A 13,723-nucleotide genomic window follows, 5' to 3' on the forward strand; every position below is an offset into this window, starting at 1 on the left:
TGTTGGTGTGTTAAATACTTTTCACATTGTGAGATTATTCCACAGTTTATTGAGGACGGAGGCTGGAAGGGGGGATTGTGGGGCCCGGAATGATTTGTCACACTTGTCTTACTGGAGTCTTCAAAGATAACAAGCCATCTGCTTGAGCCAGTCATCAACAATACAACAGAGAGGTGTGAAACGAGGCCAACTCATCAAACTCTCATTGGATGGCTAACGGGTGTGCGTGAGCATGGAAATGCCTTGCTATTGGGTAAGCATAAACAGTTGGACATGTCCTGTCATACAAGGCTGTTTGCTAAGTGGCGTGATGCGTGATCTGAGAGAGAACAGGGGGGAAAGCAGAGGCACACAAATGTAGGTCGACGGTGAGAAGGGGAAAATATGAAAGGACAACACTCACTAATAGAGTTAAGCCCTCTTGGGAAGGAGTGCAAGTTTCAGTTGCACTCTTTTGAGCACTCACTCTCTGCTAAAGGGACTATTATATCTTTCACTTATCCCTTTTAATCTCTTGTATACGCTCTCAACTTGTCCAATTTGGGTCAGTGTATTTAGAAGTATTGAGAGATGTGGGCCATAAAAACCTGTTTGTAGAAAACCAGAAACACGTATTCCACACAGGTCATGAACTTAACACCTGTAGCTGGAGGAGGGTGAAAACAAAGAGCGTGCTGAATAGACAAGGCTTTAGTGTGGTGCAATGAATTCCATACAACCAACCACTCCCCACCCAGGTGTCCAAACAAGATAGCTGGATTTTCTTTTTTTATATTTATTGAAAGTGTGTACTAACATTTACATTTCTCACCATTGTTTGTTTAATGAAGTGAGTAAATCTCACCCAGTTCTTCCAAGTTGCTGTCATTGGCCAGGGCTTTCCGTTCAGCGGCGCAAGACAATGAGCTATGCCTCCTCCTCCTCTTCCCCAACCTGCTCTGCTGAAGGGTGGGCGTGGCATACACTCCAACACTGTCTTTTACTCATGTACAGTGCCTTGCGAAAGTATTCGGCCCCCTTGAACTTTGCGACCTTTTGCCACAGTTCAGGCTTCAAACATAAAGATATAAAACTGTATTTTTTTGTGAAGAATCAACAACAAGTGGGACACAATCATGAAGTGGAAGGACATTTATTGGATATTTCAAACTTTTTTAACAAATCAAAAACTGAAAAATTGGGCGTGCAAAATTATTCAGCCCCCTTAAGTTAATACTTTGTAGCGCCACCTTTTGCTGCGATTACAGCTGTAAGTCGCTTGGGGTATGTCTCTATCAGTTTTGCACATCGAGAGACTGACATTTTTTCCCATTCCTCCTTGCAAAACAGCTCGAGCTCAGTGAGGTTGGATGGAGAGCATTTGTGAACAGCAGTTTTCAGTTCTTTCCACAGATTCTCGATTGGATTCAGGTCTGGACTTTGACTTGGCCATTCTAACACCTGGATATGTTTATTTTTGAACCATTCCATTGTAGATTTTGCTTTATGTTTTGGATCATTGTCTTGTTGGAAGACAAATCTCCGTCCCAGTCTCAGGTCTTTTGCAGACTCCATCAGGTTTTCTTCCAGAATGGTCCTGTATTTGACTCCATCCATCTTCCCATCAATTTTAACCATCTTCCCTGTCCCTGCTGAAGAAAAGCAGGCCCAAACCATGATGCTGCCACCACCATGTTTGACAGTGGGGATGGTGTGTTCTGCTGTGTTGCTTTTACGCCAAACATAACGTTTTGCATTGTTGCCAAAAAGTTCAATTTTGGTTTCATCTGACCAGAGCACCTTCTTCCACATTTTTGGTGTGTCTCCCAGGTGGCTTGTGGCAAACTTTAAACAACACTTTTTATGGATATCTTTAAGAAATGGCTTTCTTCTTGCCACTCTTCCATAAAGGCCAGATTTGTGCAATATACGACTGATTGTTGTCCTATGGACAGAGTCTCCCACCTCAGCTGTAGATCTCTGCAGTTCATCCAGAGTGATCATGGGCCTCTTGGCTGCATCTCTGATCAGTCTTCTCCTTGTATGAGCTGAAAGTTTAGAGGGATGGCCAGGTCTTGGTAGATTTGCAGTGGTCTGATAGTCCTTCCATTTCAATATTATCGCTTGCACAGTGCTCCTTGGGATGTTTAAAGCTTGGGAAATCTTTTTGTATCCAAATCCGGCTTTAAACTTCTTCACAACAGTATCTCGGACCTGCCTGGTGTGTTCCTTGTTCTTCATGATGCTCTCTGCGCTTTTGACGGACCTCTGAGACTATCACAGTGCAGGTGCATTTATACGGAGACTTGATTACACACAGGTGGATTGTATTTATCATCATTAGTCATTTAGGTCAACATTGGATCATTCAGAGATCCTCACTGAACTTCTGGAGAGAGTTTGCTGCACTGAAAGTAAAGGGGCTGAATAATTTTGCACGCCCAATTTTTCAGTTTTTGATTTGTTAAAAAAGTTTGAAATATCCAATAAATGTCGTTCCACTTCATGATTGTGTCCCACTTGTTGTTGATTCTTCACAAAAAAATACAGTTTTATATCTTTATGTTTGAAGCCTGAAATGTGGCAAAAGATCGCAAAGTTCAAGGGGGCCGAATACTTTCGCAAGGCACTGTACCTCAGTCAATGTCAACTACAGTGAAGGCATCCATTGTTGAAAACAGGACTGTGTCTACAGTTTTGTTTCCATTGCTTTTCAACAGATGTTTACCTCTGTCGTACGTCCCTCATGTCCTTACATCAGACAAAGTTGAACACAGTACACTGGTTGAGTCAAGGCTTCGGTTGGGAGGAGAACGGGTGACTTATTTGTTTATTTGACTGTGTTTGTTTTAATAGGCCTTGAAGCGATGGCCTGGAGCAGTTTTTGTTCTGTCCCAGGAAAGGAATGTTATAGCTCTTTGAAAGGTGACTTCTGTGTAGCGTGGCCGCCCAGCATTTGTCTGGGAGCTTTCTTTGTTCTGTGCTTTTAGTGCGAATGCAATAGTGCCAAGACTTTCTCTCTCTCTTCTTGTCCCTCTCTTCAAGTTTCTGCTTCATTGGCCCCAAGAAAGACTTAAAGGCCCAGTACAGTCAGAATACAGCGGATAAAAAGAGCACTGTAAAAGTACTGTATAAAACAATTGTATCAGTGTTATTTCCTGATAGTTGCTGGTTGAAAATACAATCTATACCTGAGCTTCGAATCAGCAGGTTTGCATGTGTAGGGCTTTCCATGGTGACATCACCATGTGGTAAATTGATTAATATTGATATAGAAATGTCTGCATTGGGCCTTTAAAGTAATCTATTACAGTAAGGTACTTAAAGCGCCGTTTTAATCTCAAGTAGTCTGGCGCCGACAGTGATGTTCACTTCGCTATTAGTTTCTACTGACTCTGAAAAAAAGAAAGATGCCCAGGGTCCCTGCTCATCTGCGTGAACGTGCCTTAGGCATGCTGCAAGGAGGCATGAGAACTGCAGATGTGGCCAGGGCAATAAATTGCAATGTCCTTACTGTGAGACGCCTAAGACAGCGCTACAGGGAGACAGGACGGACAGCTGATCGTCCTCGCAGTGGCAGACCACGTGTAACAACACCTGCACAGGATCTGTACATCTGAACATCACACCTGCGGGACAGGTACAGGATTGCAACAACAACTGCCAGAGTTAAACCAGGAATGCACAATCCCTCCATCAGTGCTCAGACTGTCCGCAATAGGCTGAGAGAGGCTAGACTGAGGGCTTGTAGGCCTGTTGTAAGGCATGTCCTCACCAGACATCACCGGCAACAACGTCGCCTATGGGCACAAACCCACCGTTGCTGGACCAGACAGGACTGGCAAAAAGTGCTCTTCACTGATGAGTCGCGGTTTTGTCTCACCAGGGATGAAGGTTGGATTTGTGTTTATCATCAAAGGACTGAGAGTTACACCGAGGCCTGTACTCTGGAGCGAGATTGATTTGGAGGTGTAGGGTCCGTCTTGGTCAGGGGCGGTGTGTCACAGCATCATCGGACTGAGCTTGTTGTCATTGCAGGCAATCTCAACGCTGTGAGTTACAGGGAAGACATCCTCCTCATGTGGTACCCTTCCTGCAGGCTCATCCTGACATGACCCTCCAGCATGACAATTCCACCAGCCATACTGCCCATTCTGTGCGTGATTTCCTGCAAGACAGGAATGTCAGTGTTCTGCCATGGCCAGTGAAGAGCCCGGATCTCAATCCCATTGAGCACGTTAGGGACCTGTTGGATCGGAGGGTGAGGGATAGGGCCATTCCCCCCAGAAATGTCCGGGAATGTCCAGGAATGTCCAGGTGCCTCGGGGGACGAGTGGGGTAGCATCTCACAGCAAGAACTGGCAAATCTGGTGCAGTCCATGAGGAGGAGAGGCACTGCAGTACTTAATGCCACACCAGATACAGATGGTTACTTTTGATTTTGATCCCCCCCCCCTTGTTCAGGCACACATTATTCCATTCCTATTAGTCACATGTCTGTGGAACTTGTTCAGTTTATGTCTCAGTTTACCAAGAAAGTAAAGATAACTGAACTAAATGACTACTGCCCCATAGCACTCACTTCTGTCATCATGAAGTGCTTTGTCAAGGATAATATCACCTCCACCTTAGACCCACTTCAGTTTGCATACCGCCCCAATAGGTCCACAGACGACACAATCACCATCATACTCCACACTGCCCTATCCCATCTGGACAAAAGGAATAACTATGTAAGAATGCTGTTCATTGACTACAGCTCAGCATTCAACACCATAATACCCTCCAAGCTTATCATCAAGCTGGAGACCCTGGGTCTCCTGGACTTTCTGACGGGCTAGCCCCCAGGTGTTGGAGGTAGATAACAACATCTCCACTTCGCTGACCCTCAACACTGGGGCCCCATAACAATGCGTACTCAGCCCCCTCCTATACTCCCTGTTCACCCACGACTGCGTGGCCATGCACACCACCAACTCAATCATGAAGTTTGCAGACAACACAACAGTAGTGGGCTTGATTACCAACAACGATGAGACAGCCTACAAGGAGGACGTGAGGGCACTCAGAGTGTGGTGTCAGGAAGACAACCCCTCACTCAACGTCAACAAAACAAAGGAGATTATCGTGGGCCTCAGGAAACAGCAGAGGGAGCACCGCACCTATCCACATCGAAGGGAAAGCAGTGGAGAGGGTGGAAAGTTTTAATTTCCTCGGCGTACACATCACAGACAAACTGAAATGGTCCACTCACAAAGACAGTGTGGTGAGGAAGGCTCAACAGCGCCTATTCAACCTCAGGAGGCTGAAGAAATCCTGTCGGGCTGTATCACAGCCTTGTACGGCAACTGTACTACCCTCAACCGCAAGGCTCTCCAGAGGATGGTGCATTCTGCACAATGCATCACCGGGGACAAACTACCTGCCCTCCATGACACCTACAGCACCCGATGTCAAAAAGATCATCAAGGACATCAACCACCCGAGCCACTGCCTGTTCACACTGTTACCATCCAGAAGGCGAGGTCAGTACAGGTGCATCAAATCTGGGACCGAGAGACTGAAAAACAGCTTCTATCTCAAGGCCATCAGACTGTAAACAGCAATCACTAACTCAGAGAGGCTGCTGCCTACATTGAGACCCAATCAATGGCCACTTTAATAAATGGATCACTAGTCGCTTTATACAATGCATTCTAAATAATGCCAATTTTAATAATGTTTGCATATCTTACATTACTTATCACATGTATATATTGTATTTTATACCATCTATTGCACCTTGCCTATGCCGCTCAGCCATCGCTCATCTATATACTTGCATGTACATATTCTCATTCACCCCTTTAGATTTGTGTGTATTAGGTAGTGGTTGGGAAATTGTTAGATTACTTGTTAGATATTACTGCATTGTCAGAACTAGAAGCACAAGCATTTCGCTACACTTGCATTAATATCTGCTAACCATGTGTATGTCACAAATAAAATTTGATTTGATATCAAATAATTTCTGGTTAACAATTAAGTGTCTTACTGTGATTATTTTCAATTAAAGGAATGATTCACCCATTTTGAATGTTATATTGTTTTTGTGCATCTCTGAGAGATGTTCTATCTATTCCCTGGGTCATTTAATGTTTTCCTGTGTATCTGAGCTATTGCCGTTCAAGCAGGCAGAAATTCAGCTGGTATGACATAGCATTGCGATAAAGCCGCTCTCACTACACTGTAAGTTAATAAGAATACATATTTTAGATCATGAAAATGTCTATCATACTTGTCATATTTCAATACTGGCCGAAGTCATAACACGTGAGGCTCTTCTCTTGAATGAGCCATTGATCCTATTTTTGCAATATTCCTACCTGGAGAAATATGTCATTTAACACAGGGTGCAGCACATTTCTCCTACAATATTTGTCTGCCTATTCAGTCCAGGGTGCATTGCAGGGTGCCGTTGCATTTCTGTTGCGAATGTCAGACTACATTCTCTGAGGCACATCGATCTGCAGGTTGAACATGGTGTGACTGTAGACTTCTAAATTGATAGTGCAGTTTGTTTAGGTGATTGTACAGCTACAGTGCCTTGCGAAAGTTTTCGGCCCCCTTGAACTTTGCGACCTTTTGCCACATTTCAGGCTTCAAACACAAAGATATAAAACTGTATTTTTTTGTGAAGAATCAACAACAAGTGGGACACAATCATGAAGTGGAACAACATTTATTGGATATTTCAAACTTTTTTAACAAATCAAAAACTGAAAAATTGGGCGTGCAAAATTATTCAGCCCCTTTACTTTCAGTGCAGCAAACTCTCTCCAGAAGTTCAGTGAGGATCTCTGAATGATCCAATGTTGACCTAAATGACTAATGATGATAAATACAATCCACCTGTGTGTAATCAAGTCTCCGTATAAATGCACCTGCACTGTGATAGTCTCAGAGGTCCGTCAAAAGCGCAGAGAGCATCATGAAGAACAAGGAACACACCAGGCAGGTCCGAGATACTGTTGTGAAGAAGTTTAAAGCCGGATTTGGATACAAAAATATTTCCCAAGCTTTAAACATCCCAAGGAGCACTGTGCAAGCGATAATATTGAAATGGAAGGAGTATCAGACCACTGCAAATCTACCAAGACCTGGCCGTCCCTCTAAACTTTCAGCTCATACAAGGAGAAGACTGATCAGAGATGCAGCCAAGAGGCCCATGATCACTCTGGATGAACTGCAGAGATCTACAGCTGAGGTGGGAGACTCTGTCCATGGGACAACAATCAGTCGTATATTGCACAAATCTGGCCTTTATGGAAGAGTGGCAAGAAGAAAGCCATTTCTTAAAGATATCCATAAAAATGTTGTTTAAAGTTTGCCACAAGCCACCTGGGAGACACACCAAACATGTGGAAGAAGGTGCTCTGGTCAGATGAAACCAAAATTGAACTTTTTGGCAACAATGCAAAACGTTATGTTTGGCGTAAAAGCAACAAAGCTGAACACACCATCCCCACTGTCAAACATGGTGGTGGCAGCATCATATTTTGGGCCTGCTTTTCTTCAGCAGGGACAGGGAAGATGGTTAAAATTGATGGGAAGATGGATGGAGCCAAATACAGGACCATTCTGGAAGAAAACCTGATGGAGTCTGCAAAAGACCTGAGACTGGGACAGAGATTTGTCTTCCAACAAGACAATGATCCAAAACATAAAGCAAAATCTACAATGGAATGGTTCAAAAATAAACATATCCAGGTGTTAGAATGGCCAAGTCAAAGTCCAGACCTGAATCCAATCGAGAATCTGTGGAAAGAACTGAAAACTGCTGTTCACAAATGCTCTCCATCCAACCTCACTGAGCTCGAGCTGTTTTGCAAGGAGGAATGAGAAAAAATGTCAGTCTCTCGATGTGCAAAACTGATAGAGACATACCCCAAGCGACTTACAGCTGTAATCGCAGCAAAAGGTGGCGCTACAAAGTATTAACTTAAGGGGGCTGAATAATTTTGCACGCCCAATCTTTCAGTTTTTGATTTGTTAAAAAAGTTTGAAATATCCAATAAATGTCGTTCCACTTCATGATTGTGTCCCACTTGTTGTTGATTCTTCACAAAAAAATACAGTTTTATATCTTTATGTTTGAAGCCTGAAATGTGGCAAAAGGTCGCAAAGTTCAAGGGGGCCGAATACTTTCGCAAGGCACTGTAACTAGCTACTTCACATGCTGATATTGACTTTAGTATTATTGCTACCTAGCTAGCTACCCAGCCCATAGAGAGAGCACTGCATTGTGGGTTTTGTAGTCGACTTGAGCTGCAACAGATTTCCACAATTATATTTAAGTTGCTACCAACGTTATTATAACGACAAAATGAAACAATTGTTCACAAAAATATTTTTCTGACATATTAGTGTTATTTAACACAGTAAATTATATGAATTAGTGGTTTTGCATGGATTATTCCTTTAAAATTGTAAAAAAGAAACAAAAGTAGCTTCTTAGCAAAGAACAATTTCTCAAGCAAGAATATTGCTATGACTGTCCGGGAGTGGTTTGAGTGGGGAGGGGAAAACTGAAAATAAGCCGTTATTGGCAGAGAGGTTTGGAACTCTCTTTCTTAAAGGTCTGTTAACTAATGTATCACATGGTGATGTCACCATGGAAGGCCAAAATTCCCTCCCACCAAAACAAGCTGACATTTCAGGCGGTCTTTTCAAACAGCTCTTACACTAAAAGGGCATTATCATAATTTTCACAATTTCACAGTATTATTCCAAAGTCATAGTGTGGAAATATATATAAAACAAAGGAGAATCATGTCTACAGGTGTTTTATGTTAAAGCTAGGTTTAATATAGTGCAGTTCTCTGCCCTAGCCTACTATGGTTAGAGAAAGTAATACATTTATACTATAAACACTTAAGAATAAGTATATATTGTAACTGTGCGTCACCATTGACTGCACATGCATAGAGTGTTTACAAATCCACTAAGTAGTTTAATAAGCCAGCTAAATCAGAATGACCCCTGGGTATAAATTAAATTATGCCTTCAAACATGCTCAATAAAAGTACAGGCCAGAGGTGGACAAATCTATTTATTTGAAGTAACATGATCCCCATTTACCTCCACAAAGGAACATGTGGCCTCTCCCTCTGTGTGTGTTGTATATGTTTACGAGCAATTCAGATGACATCATTACATTATCTTAAGTGTATCATTAACTGTGGAGAAATGGCAATTAGCGCTTGTGTTAGCTCTAGCAGTGGGGCTGGTCAGCTTTGCCTGTGCTGTGCTGTGTATGTGTTCCATCCCAGTCTGACAGGATAGACAACTTGCACAGACATACAAATTGAGATTCTCACTCCTCTTTGCTGTACCAATGACAGTCATTTGCTGGAATAAGTTTACACATGACTGAGATTATGCCAAAAAAGGCCCCAATAACATGCTATCAGTGAAATGAATTAACGTGAATAAGAGTCATTAGGAAGACTTTGTTAAGGACTAGTATAGCTATTGGATATTAAGAAAAAAACAATGGTTATCCCTCCATTCTACTCTGACAAAGTGGGATTGGTGAATATGAGGTTCTGACACTGTTCAATGGGACTGGAGGACTGTGGCTCGCTCATGCAGAGAGCTCCCAGCCCCTCAATGCCCCTCTATACCTGAAGCAAAGAACAGCCAGCTGCTGCTACAGCGGCTTTTTCCCTGGGCTGAATAGAGCCACTCTGAATGGAGCGAAGGACAGGGAAGTTGAATAAGGAGAGAGTGAAGGATGGAAGGAGAGAGGGAGGAGGGTAGGGGGCTGCCCAAATCCATCATTACCACCATAGAGTGCTGTGCTCACTGGGCCGGTTATGACAACGAGGAGGGGGGCTTGGTTTAATCGATCATAATAGAAATTAGCATGGTGTAATGAACCTGCTGGAAAAGCCATTATTTAAGCAGATCAAAGGGGAAAGTTAGTTTGGAGTGCAGAATCTGCTGCCTCCAGCCAAATCTTAATATTAATTTAACGCTACGAAAGCCAAAGGGTAAAAGTGTGTTCAAAAGTCACATACTGTAGATTTACTGTTGAGAAAACAGACCTAGATTTTCTGTATTCCAGTTTTTCCCCATAGTTTGTAAGAATTTATTAGCATATTCGGCAACATTCTCTAGTTTTCTCCTGGGGTGTCTAGTAAAAACAGTTAACCATCGTGGTGCTTTGGAAAGTTTAAGGATAAGCCATTGAGGAAAGTTTCATGATGTTTAATAAGTTTCTAAAGAGTGAAACATTTACCATAACTTTATTATATTTTTGAAGCAGATACTTTCCCATAGTATAATACACCATTTAAAAAGTTAATAAATGATACTTCCATCAAATTGCACAACTCAGTGAGAGAAATTGGTAATAATTGTGACCGAACCCTCATGTAGCACAACCGACCACTTTAACCTCTAACAAAGAAGGAGCGTGTGACAGCAGTCTCATACACTGTTGTAGAGGGTATGTGAGATTAACCAAGGGCTCATCTAGGACCCCTTGAGACCTGCCAGGGCCATTTGGTATTTGGTGCTGTGGTAAATGCAGGGAACTGAATGAGGATCTCCCAGGGATGTCCATTTTGTTCAACTCAACACATCAGACAGATGACAGCTCCACCATTCTCTGAGCTCAATGACTGCCTCATTCCTCAACTCCTGAGCCTATACACTCACCACTTAATTAGGGTGTTTCTCTGTTTAATATAAAGGCTTACTGAATGAGTATTTCAGAGGAAGTGGATGTTTTAAGCATAAGGAAAGTGAATAGTAATTTTTTTTCTGCTGGATATCAAATCAAAGTGTATTTGTCACATGCTCTGAATACAACAGGTGTAGTAGACCTTACAGTGAAATGCTTACTTACAGGCTCTAACCAATAGTGCAAAAAAGGTATTAGGTGAACAATAGGTAGGTAAAGAAATAAAACAACAGTAAAAAGACAGGCTATATACAGTAGAGAGGCTATAAAAGTAGCGAGGCTACATACAGTTAGTCAGGCTGATTTAGGTAGTATGTACATGTAGATATGGTTAAAGTGACTATGCATATATGATGAACAGAGAGTAGCAGCAGCGTAAAAGAGGGGTTGGCGGGTGGTGGGTGGGACACAATGCAAATAGACCGGTTAGCCAATGTGCGGGAGCACTGGTTGGTCTGCCCAATTGAGGTAGTATGTACATGAATGTATAGTTAAAGTGACTATGCATAGATGATAAACAGAGAGTTGCAGCAGTGTAAAAGAAGGGTTGGCGGTTGGGAGGGCACACAATGCAAATAGTCCGGGCAGCCATTTGATTACCTGTTCAGGAGTCTTATGGCTTGGGGGTAAAAACTGTTGAGAAACCTTTTTGTCCTAGACTTGGCACTCGGGTACCGCTTGCCATGCGGTAGTAGAGAGAACAGTCTATGACTGGGGTGGCTGGGGTCTTTGACAATTTTTAGGGCCTTCCTCTGACACCGCCTAGTGTAGAGGTCCTGGATGGCAGGCAGCTTAGCCCCAGTGATGTACTGGGCCGTATGCACTACCCTCTGTAGTGCCTTGCGGTCAGAGGCCGAGCAATTGCCGTACCAGCCAGTGATGCAACCAGTCAGGATGCTCTCGATGTTGCAGCTGTAGAACCTTTTGAGGATCTCAGGACCCATGCCAAATCTTTTTAGTTTCCTGAGGGGGAATAGGCTTTACGTGCTCTCTTCACGACTGTCTTGGTGCGTTTGGACCATTCTAGTTTGTTGTTGATGTGGACACCAAGGAACTTGAAGCTCTCAACCTGCTCCACTACATCCCATCGATGAGAATGGGGGCGTGCTCGGTCCTCCTTTTCCTGTCGTCTGCAATAATCTCCTTAGTCTTGGTTACGTTGAGGGATAGGTTGTTATTCTGGCACCACCCGGCCAGGTCTCTGACTTCCTCCCTATAGGCTGTCTCGTCGTTGTCGGTGATCAGGCCTACCACTGTTGTGTCGTCTGCAAACTTAATGATGGTGTTGGAGTCGTGCCTGGCCATGCAGTCGTGGGTGAGCAGGGAGTACAGGAGAGGACTGAGCACGCATAATATTATTTAATTAGTAATACTATTGTAATAACAAAAGTACATTTCAGGTCTATCTTGACTCTCAGCCAGGTTTAAAAGTATAAACTGCACAGCAGATGTTTTGCTCCTTATGATGTGTGTTGAATCACATTACAGAGCATCTTATCTCTGAAGCCTGCAAACTTGTTTTGTGTCTGTCTATCTGTCTTCTCGCTCTCTCTCTCTCACTCACTCACTCACTCACTCACTCACTCACTCACTCACTCACTCACTCACTCACACACACACACACACACCATGGAAAAGAACCAGGGAGAGAAGAGATATAGATCTCCCCTAGCTAATATGATTTTTTCAACTCCACCATAAACCATGGAAATAACTGGAGAAAAACTGGAGAAAAAACAGAGCCCGAGTTTCTGTCAGTTTGTTGGAACCTGTTAGAAATGTTCTGGATGGATGCTCATAACATTTGAACATGCTCCTCAGCATCCTGCTTTAGAGTTGGACCTGAAGGAATGCTGGAGATCAAGAAATCACAACACAGTGTTCTGATCTGACATGCTCAATTGTGCAAAATTCTATAAATACACACACGCACGCGTGAGCACGCACATACATACATACAGACACACACACACACACATGCACACATCCTCACTTCATTCTGCATGGTTTGCATAGCCACATTTGAGGCCTCACTCCCTTTACTCACTCCAACCGACATTACAGTTTGTACACCTTGGAACACAGAGTTCAAGGTCAGGAATACCTCATTAGGATGAATGATGAACCTTTCAAAACAAACTTGAAAGTCAAGCACACTGTTTAAATTAACATTCCAAAGCAACTTGACAAATGTGACTTTCTGGGAGAAGTGGTTTGTGAATTTTTGTTGTTTCCATACTATCAAATGTTATAATTTAACATCTAGCAGTATACAAGATCTGGACAATGGCTTCCATATTGTCACGCCCTGACCTGAGTATTCTTTGTTTTCTTTATTGTTTTGGTTAGGTCAGGGTGTGACATGGGTGATGTATGCGTTTTTTGTACTGTCTAGGGATTTGTAGGTTTTTGGGGTTGTTCACTATCGAGGTGTTTATATATGTCTATGGTTGCCTAGATTGGTTCTCAATTAGAGGCAGGTGTGTATCGTTGTCTCTGATTGGGAACCATATTTAGGCAGCCATCTTCTTTGGGTATTTCTTGGGTTATTATCTATGTCTAGTTGCATGTACATTATATAGTGTCTCGATTGTTGGTTTGGAAGTTTGTTTCAGTGGTCTTTATTCATTAAATATAGAACATGTATTCATATCACGCTGCGCCTTGGTTTCCTCACTACGAGGAACGTGACACATGTGCTGATTTGAATGCTTTATACTGTACATTTCTCCTTTGTTATTTCAGTTAGTAGCATTTGGCAACAGCAAAAAGGCACAAAATACCTACGAATTAGAAGTGTTTTGGTAGATTAAAAAAAGATTATGCATTAAACATTTTTCAGGCTGTACAGTGTGTTACAATAACTAAGAAACAGTAAGAACATATCTTAGATCCAAGTTAATCCAGAAGTGGTCATCTAAAATCTATATTTGTAGTATTTGCCCTAACACAATGTACTACGTGTCAAACCTGCGTGGGGTTCCCATTCACACAGCTTCGTCTTGCTAACACACA

Source organism: Oncorhynchus clarkii, chromosome 17, assembly GCF_045791955.1.
Source record: "Oncorhynchus clarkii lewisi isolate Uvic-CL-2024 chromosome 17, UVic_Ocla_1.0, whole genome shotgun sequence".
Classification (NCBI taxonomy): domain Eukaryota; kingdom Metazoa; phylum Chordata; class Actinopteri; order Salmoniformes; family Salmonidae; genus Oncorhynchus; species Oncorhynchus clarkii.